Here is a 10,001-nt window from a genome sequence, read left to right on the forward strand (position 1 = left end):
AACATTTTTCCTAACCTAGTGAGAATGAAAAATATTTAAATCTTTAACACATCTGGAATAAATTCTTCTATGATGTAGAGATCTTTACTTTTAAAAATATGTAAACAGTGTATTTTCCCCACTGCTGTTTTTAATGGAAAATATAGAAAGGGGGAATATACATTAAAATATAGTTAAAGGGAAATACATCCCATTTGTCTTCCATGACCCCATATAATATAATAAATTAAAAATTTTGTTGATGTCTCTATTCTGTTCTCTGTTAATGATAAATGATTTTCATTGATAAAGTTTCCTTCATACAGTGACCTTGATATATATTTCCTCAAGAACAGCTTGGCTCTTTTTGTTCTGATTTATTCCACACCCCCAAAATTACAATCAACTTGTGACTTTCATTTAGAAAACTTTTGAAATTCTGTTTGGAATTACATTGCATTTACAGATCAATTTTTAAAATTTATATCTTGAAATTATTGAGAATTTCTCATAAACATGGTATCTCTCTAATTGTTTAAGGCTTTCTTTAAAATCTTGTGTTCATGTTTAGTTTTACCCACATAAGTTTCAGTATCTGTTGCTGTACATATTTTCCTGGGGGAAATTGTATTTTGTAAATGCTATCTTTTAACAAAAATTACATTCTAAATATTTGTATCAAGAGTAAGGAAATGCAAATTATTTTCAAATATTGAAAAAAAAAGTGATCAGATGTCAATTAAAGATATGAACAAAATGGACTTGGTCACGACTAAGATAAATCAGACCAAAGGGTAAAGGATGATATTAGCTATGCTTTAAAAAGTCAACTTCTGTGTGGGAACAAAGGAAAAGATGTTTATTTGATGCAAAATCTATATTTTATATAGCATAATATATAATTTAACTGGTTTGGTCAGTTAATTCAAACACCATAATTAAATGGATCCTTGAATAGGGACTGAAATCTGGTTGGTTTGTGCAAGTTAGTGTGAAGCCCTGGTACATCCCAGAGTAATTTGGGCAGAGAATAAAAAAAATTTGCAAAGCCCCCTTGAGTGACTGGGGAAAAATTGGAAATATTAAACTTCACCTGGGGAATTCCTGATATTCTCCCAAGTATTGGGAACTAAGAATTTATTAGGCCAAGCCCTTGATCTTGGGGCTTGCCATTATGAAGCTTGTTACTAAACAGGAGAAGCTAAGCCTACATATAATTGTGCTTAAGAGTCACCCCCAGAAAACTTCTTTTATTGCTCAGATGTGGCCTCTCTTTCTGAGCCAGTTCAGCAAGTGGACTCACTGCCATCCCCACTACATGGGACATGAATTCCAGGGATGTAAATGTCCCTGACAGTGTGGGACATAACTCCTGGAGATGAGCATGGACCAAGCATTTTGGGATTGAGAAAGCCTTCTTGACCAATAGGGGGAAGAGAAATGAAGCAAAATAAAGTTTCAGTGTCTGAGAGATTTCTAATGAATCAAGAGGTAATTTTGGATGTTATTCTTATGCATTATATAGTTCTCCACTTTTAGTTTTTAGTATATTAGAATAGTTATAAGGAAATAGCTGAAACTGCTGAACTGCAATCCAGTCACCTTGATTCTTGAAGATGATTTTATAACCAAATAGCTTATATGGTGTGACCATGTGATTGTGAAAACTTTGTGGCTCATACTTCCTTTATCCAGTGTATGGAGAGATGAGTAGAAAAATGTGGACAAATTATAAATGAATAATGGGGAGCAGATGGGATATTGAATGCTGTGGGTGTTCTTTTTTACTTTCATTTTTATTCCCATTTTTATGTTTTGGAATAATGAAAATATTCCAAAATTGATTTTGGTGATGAATGCACAAGTATATGATGATACTGTGAACAACTGATTGTACACTTGGATGGTTATATGGTATGTGACCATATCTCAATACAATTGCATTAAAAAAAGGAAATGTAGTGGCTGGGCTGCCATTTGTAAAGATATGTTACATCAACAATAATAAGCATAATATGGTCAATGTAGTGAAACACAGCAAAATTTGGTGCCTTTTTTCATCTCACTAGATCAGCTGTCATCATTCTAAGATTGTGAAGCTACATTAAGTACCCTTGTGGCAAAACCTGGAAATTGCAGTACCTTCCTCCCTACATAAAGGGAAATTGATCTTGACTATCTTATTCTATTGGTATATGGAAAAAAGTTTTAGCTAAGTCTAATACTTAATGGAGCTCTCCTAACTGGGCTGATACATTATCAAGAAGTATTACAATACAATATTAGGCACTCCTGTGTGAATAGAAGGAATAACCTTATTCAATTCTAGATAACTTAGCCATTCTCCAAATATCATCAAGCTCCCCCCCCTCCCCACTGGCCATACAAGAATATTAACTGGGCTCTGTGCTGGTTGCATGATCCCAACTATTCCCAGTTCTTGTAACATCTCAATGATCTCAGCATGCCCATCTAGGACATGATATTGTTTGGTATGGATGACACTACTGGGTGGAGCCAGGTACACTGGGGTCCAATGAGCAGCACCCCTTATAATTGGTTTCACCATTCAGCTATAAAGATGAACTTTGCCAGCAGTAGTAGTAAGACCTAGGTCTTATAACACATCCACCCCTAATATATATTCAGATGAGAGAAATGCATACAATATACAAGTACAGTATTTCAGGTGGTGAGGAGCGCTATTTGTAATGTTAGGGTAGTTTGTAATTGTTAAAGAAGCTGAAAAAGAGATCAGATTTTAATTAGGGGTATGAATAAAATGAACTTTGTTAGGTCTAAGGTAAATCAGACTAAAGGGAAAAGGATGATGTTGACTGTGTTTCAAAACTTTTCAACTTTCATGTAAGGAATTGATGTTTATTTGGTGGAAAACCTATATTTTCTGTAGCACACTATATAACTTAACTTGTATGGTCAGTTTATTCAAACAACATAATTACATGAAACCTTGAACAATGGGTGAGAAGTGGTTGGTTTGTACAGGTTATCATGAAGCCCCGATACATGCCAGAGTAATTTGGGCAGAGAATAAAAATGTATTTGCAAAGCCCCCTTTAGGAACCAGGAAAAAATTGGAAATATTAAACTTCCACACCTTGGGAATTCCTTATATTCTCACAAGCTTTGGGGACAACTTTTGTAGGAGGCCAAGCCCTTGATCTTGGGGCTTGCCCTTATGAAGCTTGTAACTGCATAGGAAAGGCTAAGCCTATGTATAATGATGCCTAAGTGTCACCCCCAGAACTTTTGTTGTTCAGATGTGGCCCCTCTCTCTAAGCCACTCAGCAGGTAAACTCACTGCCCTCCCCTCTACTTGAGGCATGACTCCCAGGACTTTAAATCTCCCTGGAAACATGGGACATGACCTCTGGGGATGAGCCTAGACCTGGCATTGTGGGATTTAGAAAGTCTTCTTGACCAAAAGGGGGAAGATAAATGACTCAAAATAAAGTTTCAGTGACAGAGAGATTTCAAATGTCATTGAGAGGTCATTCTGAAGGTTATTCTTATGCATTTTACAAATAGCCATTATTAGTTATTAGTGTATTTTAATAGCTAGAAGGAAATACCTGAAACTGTTGAACTGCAATCCAGTATCCTTGATTCTTGAAGATGATTTTATAACTATATAGCGTATACAGTGTGACTGTGTGATTGTGAAAACATTGTGGCTCACACTCCCTTTATCCAGTGTATAGACAGATGAGTAGAGAAAAGGGGGACAAAAGGTAAATGAATAATGGGGGCAGGAGTATGAAATGTTTTGGGTATCCTTTTTTACTTTTATTTATATTCTTATTTTTATTTTTATTTCTTGGAGTAATGAAAATGTTCAAAAATTGATTGGGCTGATGAATTCACAACTATATGATGATACTGTGAACAACTGTACACTTTGGATGATTGTATAGTATATGAATATATCTCAATAAAATTGAGTTAAAGTGAATAGAAAAAAAGTGATGTAATTTTCTTCTTTTAAATGCTTGCACTGTATTTACTGAGGAGAATCAATTGTGGTGGGGCTAAGCTATTACAGTAATCCCAGAAATGAGAAGGCACATTGACCTAAGGTGTTAGCATTAGCGATGAAAAGAAGCAGCATGTTTTCCAGTTGCAGCAGCAGAAAGTGATATACCATGGCCACTTTGGGCTTATACCAATTCCCAAGAGCTTTAATTTTGATACCAGAAATTGGCAAACCCTACAAATCAATTTCCCCAACCTATGTCACCCTAATGACAGGATTTTGAGTACATCAGAAATCATGAAATGTTGATAGAATATGGGATGGAAGGAAGGGATAAATCACTGAAAGTTTGGCTTGAGCATGTGATGTATTGTTGTAGAACAAGACTAGGTGAGACTCTTTTGGAGAAAGCTTCAATGGGAAACTTCATCCAAATGCAACAAGAAGACAAGCAGAATAAAGTTTATTATGGTAAACGTAGATGGGAGATTGGTTAATAAGAATATACTCAAATTTGTGTTGGCTATTTCTCATTTTTCAATTAAACAATAAAATAGGGTAATCCATTAATAGCAATATCAGGTGGTATACTATGGGTTCTATAGGTGAGGGGACATCTTTGCAGAGAGAAGATACTATTTAACCTAACTGCATTAAAAAGTTGGAGAACAAGTAGAGCAAATATATTAGGGAAATTTGATAGGACCTTATGTAGAATTAATGACTTCTTTGCTCTTTGTGGTTATTAATTTAAAGTGAGACCCAAGAGGTATATGTTTTCCTTGAGCAGTACTCAGACGATTTAGTGCATGGTCAGAAAAATAAATAGTTCTCATTGACTAAAACTCTACTTGTACCATGAAGGGAATGCAGGAAAAGAGGGGCACAGGTGGTTGTAGGGAGTTATTTTAATGATGAAGCTTGGATTTAAACCCTAGTATGGAGACAAATGTTATCAGCTGGATACATGCCTTTTTGGTTCGTGATCAGGGATAGTTGCAAGGGCTACAAGTGGCCACATAGTAGTCATAGGTTAGCACAGTCAGCAGGAAACATTCAGTGGCTTCCAGAATAAGGAAGAAGCATATTTGGGTGGCATGGCTCAGGAAAGAAATGCTTCAATTCTGAGTCGAAAGGTTTGCTAGAATCCCAGGGATAGTGACTGACACATAACAGATCTACAAATCTGAAAATTTTGTAACAAAAAAATACATGGGGTTCTAAACTTCAGAGTCTACACTTGTAATAATTATAATTTATCCTATAATGATAAATATGTAGAGGAGAGAGAAAATTCCAAATAGGAGACCTTGGAGGTTGGAAGAGCAGAAAATCCCAGGAAAATAAATCCCACCACTGAAGAGAAATTGCCTTCTGCTCTTTGGTCTTTTGATAACATCTGGGAACACAATGATTTCAAGACATAAAAGGTACTTTATCTGCTTGGGTTGTAGTTTTCTTAATTACAATATATGCATACCATGCTTTCAAAAATCACAAACACTTAAGAACTGGTTTTATAAAGACACCTGAACTGGATTTTAACCTGTGGCTAAAATGTCATTCCTTCACTCAAAATCATCCATAAAAAATATATTACTATCTGAAATTATGTCTGCTGAGGGATGGTTATATTTTCTTCTTGTTTGTATTGAGCTATGTAATATGTATTGTTATTTAGCCAATGATCGTGTCGAATTTGTCATACCTTACTGGTGAACTTAGACACATAAATGTGAATTTCCAAAATTTCTCTTTGTTGTTGACTTCTAATTTTATTCCATTTTTGTTGGAAAATCATATTTGGTACAACTTAAGTACCATTAAATTGATTGTGCTTTGATTTATGGTTTAGAACATGATCAGTCCTTGAGAATGCCCCGTGTGTAATTGAGAAGATAATGTATTTTTCTGGTTTTGGTGGTGTGTTCTAGAGATATACCTTAGGTATAGTTAGTTATAATATTATTTATATCTTCCAGTTCATTACAAATTTCTATTTTCATTATTGAAAGTGTTGTATTAAATTCTTTAACTATTATCATTGACTTGTTTATTTTTCCTTTTAATTCTATCAGTTGTTCTTCATATTATTTGGGGCTTGATCATTGTGTGTGTGTGTGTGTGCACACATGCGTGCATATACTGTTTATTATTATAAAATTTTCTCTCTCTAATAACATTTTTTATTACAATATGTAATCTGACATTTATATAGATCCTTCAGCTCTTGTTTCATTACAGTTTGCATGGTACATCTTTCTCCATCATTTTACTTTCAACTTTTGTGTTTTTGAGCCTAAATTGTGTTTTTCCTATACAGATAAAAGATTAGTCTTTTAAAATCAAACCTGATAATATCTGCCTATTGATTGGATTATTTAGTTCATACAAATTTAATATTATTGATATGGTTGAATTTACATTGGCCATTTTGTTTCTGTCTCCTATACATCTCACATTTTTACCTGTATTTTTCTTTACTGTTTTGTTTTATGCAGTATTTTCTAGGGTAACATTTTAATAATATTAATTATATTTTTAAAATGCTTTCTTAATAGTTATTCTACAGATTGTACTTCACATATTTCTTTCCACATTAAAATCTACATTAGATTTATAGTAACTTAATTCCATTAAAATAAAGAAAATTTACTTCTATGTCATGATATTGCCTCCACTATTTTTTCTAATTACTCTTATATTTCATCTATATGTGGTACAAATCCAACAACTCCTTGCTTTAATTATCTTATATGAAATTATGCCTTGAAAGAGGCTGAGAACAGAGTGTAGGGCAAGTATATATTTATAGAATTTGCTATATAAATCTTATTTACTTACCACTTCTGATTCTCTTTATTTCTTCCTATGGATTCCAGATAAAATCTCATGTAACTTCCTTTTACCAATATAGATTTGCTTCCACTTACCTCTTTTGTACTGTTATTGTCAAATATGTTACATTTCTATATAATCCAAGCAAAACAATTATATACATATTTTAAAAATTCCCTTTAAATCTGTTAAGAGAAAAGAAAAAAGAAAAAAAATCAATTATGCCATCTTTTATATTTAACTGCATATTTTTTTTGTGTGTTTTTCTTTCTTCATGAGAATTCAAGTTACTATATGGCATCACTTGTTTTCAGAAAAGCTCTCTTTAGAATTTTATTTTAGGGAGATCAGCTAGCAAAGAAATTCTATTTTTTTTTTGTTTGAGTGTCTTTATTTCACCTCCATTTTTTGAAAGATAGCTTATTTTTGATATATGCTTTTTGGTTGACAGAGCTTTACTTTGATTATGTCTTCACACCGCCTTCTAGACTAAAAGGTTTTTTTTTTTTTTCCTGTTTGCTTTTGTATAATTTTATTTACACACCATACAATCTATTCAAAGTGTACAATTAATGGGTCTCAGTATAAGCACAGAGTTCTACATTCATCACCACAATCAATTTGAGAATATTCTCTGCTCCAGAAAGAAAAATCCCATAAAACTTTTACCCATCCATCATTGACACTTATCATTGGTATAGTAACTTTGTTACAATTGATGAAAGAATATTACAATATTGCTGTTAACTATAGTCCATAGTTTGCCTTAGTTGTATTTTTCTTCCCGTATACCACCCTGTTATTAACACCTTGTAATTGGGACATATATTTGTTCTAGTTCATGCAAGAACGTTCTTATATTTGTACAATTAATCACAGTCATCATCCACAACAGGGTTCTCTATGTTATATGGCTCCATGTTTTATCCTCTAGCTTTCTTTTTAGTGATATACATGACACTAAATGTCCCTTTTCAACCATGATCACACCCATAAATGCAGCACTGTTAATTATAGTTACAGAAATGTGTTATGATCACCTCTACCCCTTTGTAAACATTTACAATAAATCTTATTAAAATTTTGTACAAATTAAGCATCAATTCCCAATTGTCTATCCTCATTCTATTTCCTGGTAACCTATTCTCTAGATTTTAACTCTAAGAGTTTGCTCATTATAATTAGTTCATATTAGTGAGCCTATATAATATTTATTCTTTTGCATCTGACATTTCATTCAATGTAATATCCTCTTGTTGCATGCATCAAGACTTCATTCCTTCTTAAAGCTGAATAATATTCCACATGTATACACTAAATTTTGTTCATCCATTCATTAGTTGATGCACACTTGGGCTGTTGTCATCTTTTGGCAATTGTGAATAATGCTACTATGAACATTGGTGTACAAATACTTGTTCAAGTACATGCTTTGAATTCTTTTGGGTATATACCCAGTAGAAGGATTTCCAGGTCATAAGATAATTCTATAATTAGCTTTCTAGGGAATTGCCAAACTGTCCTTCACTGTCAATGCACCATTCTACATTCTAACCAGCATTAAATAATGTTTCTATTTCTCTGCATCCTATCCAGCACTTGTAGTTTTCTGATTTTTTTGATAGTGGCTATTAAAATAGGTGTGAAATTATATCTCATTGTGGTTTTCATTTACATTTTCCTAATAGTTAGTTACACTGGGTACCTTTTTATGTGATTTTTAGCCATTTGTATTTCTTTTTAGGAAAAATATCCATTCAAGTCTTTTGCAGATTTTTAAACTTGGTTTTGTCTTTGTGTTGTTGAGTTGTAGGAGTTCTTTATATATTCTGGATATTAAACCTTTAAAAGATATGTGGTTTCCAAATATTTTCTCCCATTAAGTAGATTGCTTTTCATTTTCTTGACAAAGTAATTTGAAGGACAGATGTATTTAATTCTGAAAAGATCCCACTTATCTATTTCTTCTTTTGCTGTTTGTGCTTTGGGAATAAAGTATAAGAAACCACCTCTTACCACAGGATCTTAAAGATGCTTTCCAATATTTTCTTCTATAGCCTCCAAGTTTTTTGATGGGAAGACAACTGTTAATATCATTGGTTACTTGTATATGTACATAATGCATTTTGCTGTCTTCAACATTTTCAGTCATTGTGTTTAAACACTTTAACAATGATGTGTCTGGACATGTATCTTATTGTGTTTATCATTTTTGGAGTTTGTTGAACTTCTTGGATGTGTCAAGTAGTGATTTCAACAAATTTACACATTTTCAGCCATTAGTTCATTGCATATTGTTTTCTGCACCTTTTTATCTCTCATCTACTTCTCTTATTTCCATTATGTGCATAATGGTGTGATTAATGTTATCTGATGTTTGTCCAAGGTTTTGTTATTTTTATTCATTTTCTTCTTGCTGTTCTTCAAATTGCATAGTACGTAATGCTCAATCTTCTTATTCATTCATTTTTCTTCTGCTGACTCAAATCTATAGTTAAGCCCCTTTTGTGATTTTTTTTTTTTATTTCAGCTCTTTTACTTCTGAATTCCATTATTTCCATTTGGTACTTTTTAATAATTTCTAACTTTTTACTGATTGCCTCTATTTGATAAGACAGTGTCATCACACCTTCCATTAATTCTTTAGACATCATATGCTTTAGTCCTTGGACTATCTGCACAATGACTGCACTGACATTTTTATCTGCAAAGTTCAACCCCTGGGCCCTTAAAAAGCAGTTCCTATTGCATGTTATATATTTTGATTTCTATGTGTCACACCTTCCTGTTGCTTTGAATGTCTTATAATTATTTTTTTCTTGAAAACTGGACATTTATAAAAATTACTATAGAAACTTTATATCCTTATGCCCTGCCCTTAGGTAATTGATGTTGATATTGGTTTAGTCACTCATTTATTTCAGAGGCTTGACTGAACTGCCTATTGTGGGAAAATGGCCTGAGCTTGAAATGTGTCCTTGACATACTCAAGGGTGCAGACATTGGAACATCAAGTCCTGCCTACATGGAACACCACCCAGGGCAGCAACTGCATTGTTTATGCAAGAAGCATGAAAGTTTTGAATGGCCTGTCCCTGACTTCCCTATCTTGACTTCTCCGGCCTGTTCCTAACTCCCCTATTTCCTGTGATGAAATGAAGCTAATAAATATGATGTGGAAGAAGCAGAG

This window comes from Choloepus didactylus, chromosome 6 (genome assembly GCF_015220235.1).
Source record: "Choloepus didactylus isolate mChoDid1 chromosome 6, mChoDid1.pri, whole genome shotgun sequence".
NCBI classification, from domain to species: Eukaryota; Metazoa; Chordata; class Mammalia; order Pilosa; family Megalonychidae; genus Choloepus; species Choloepus didactylus.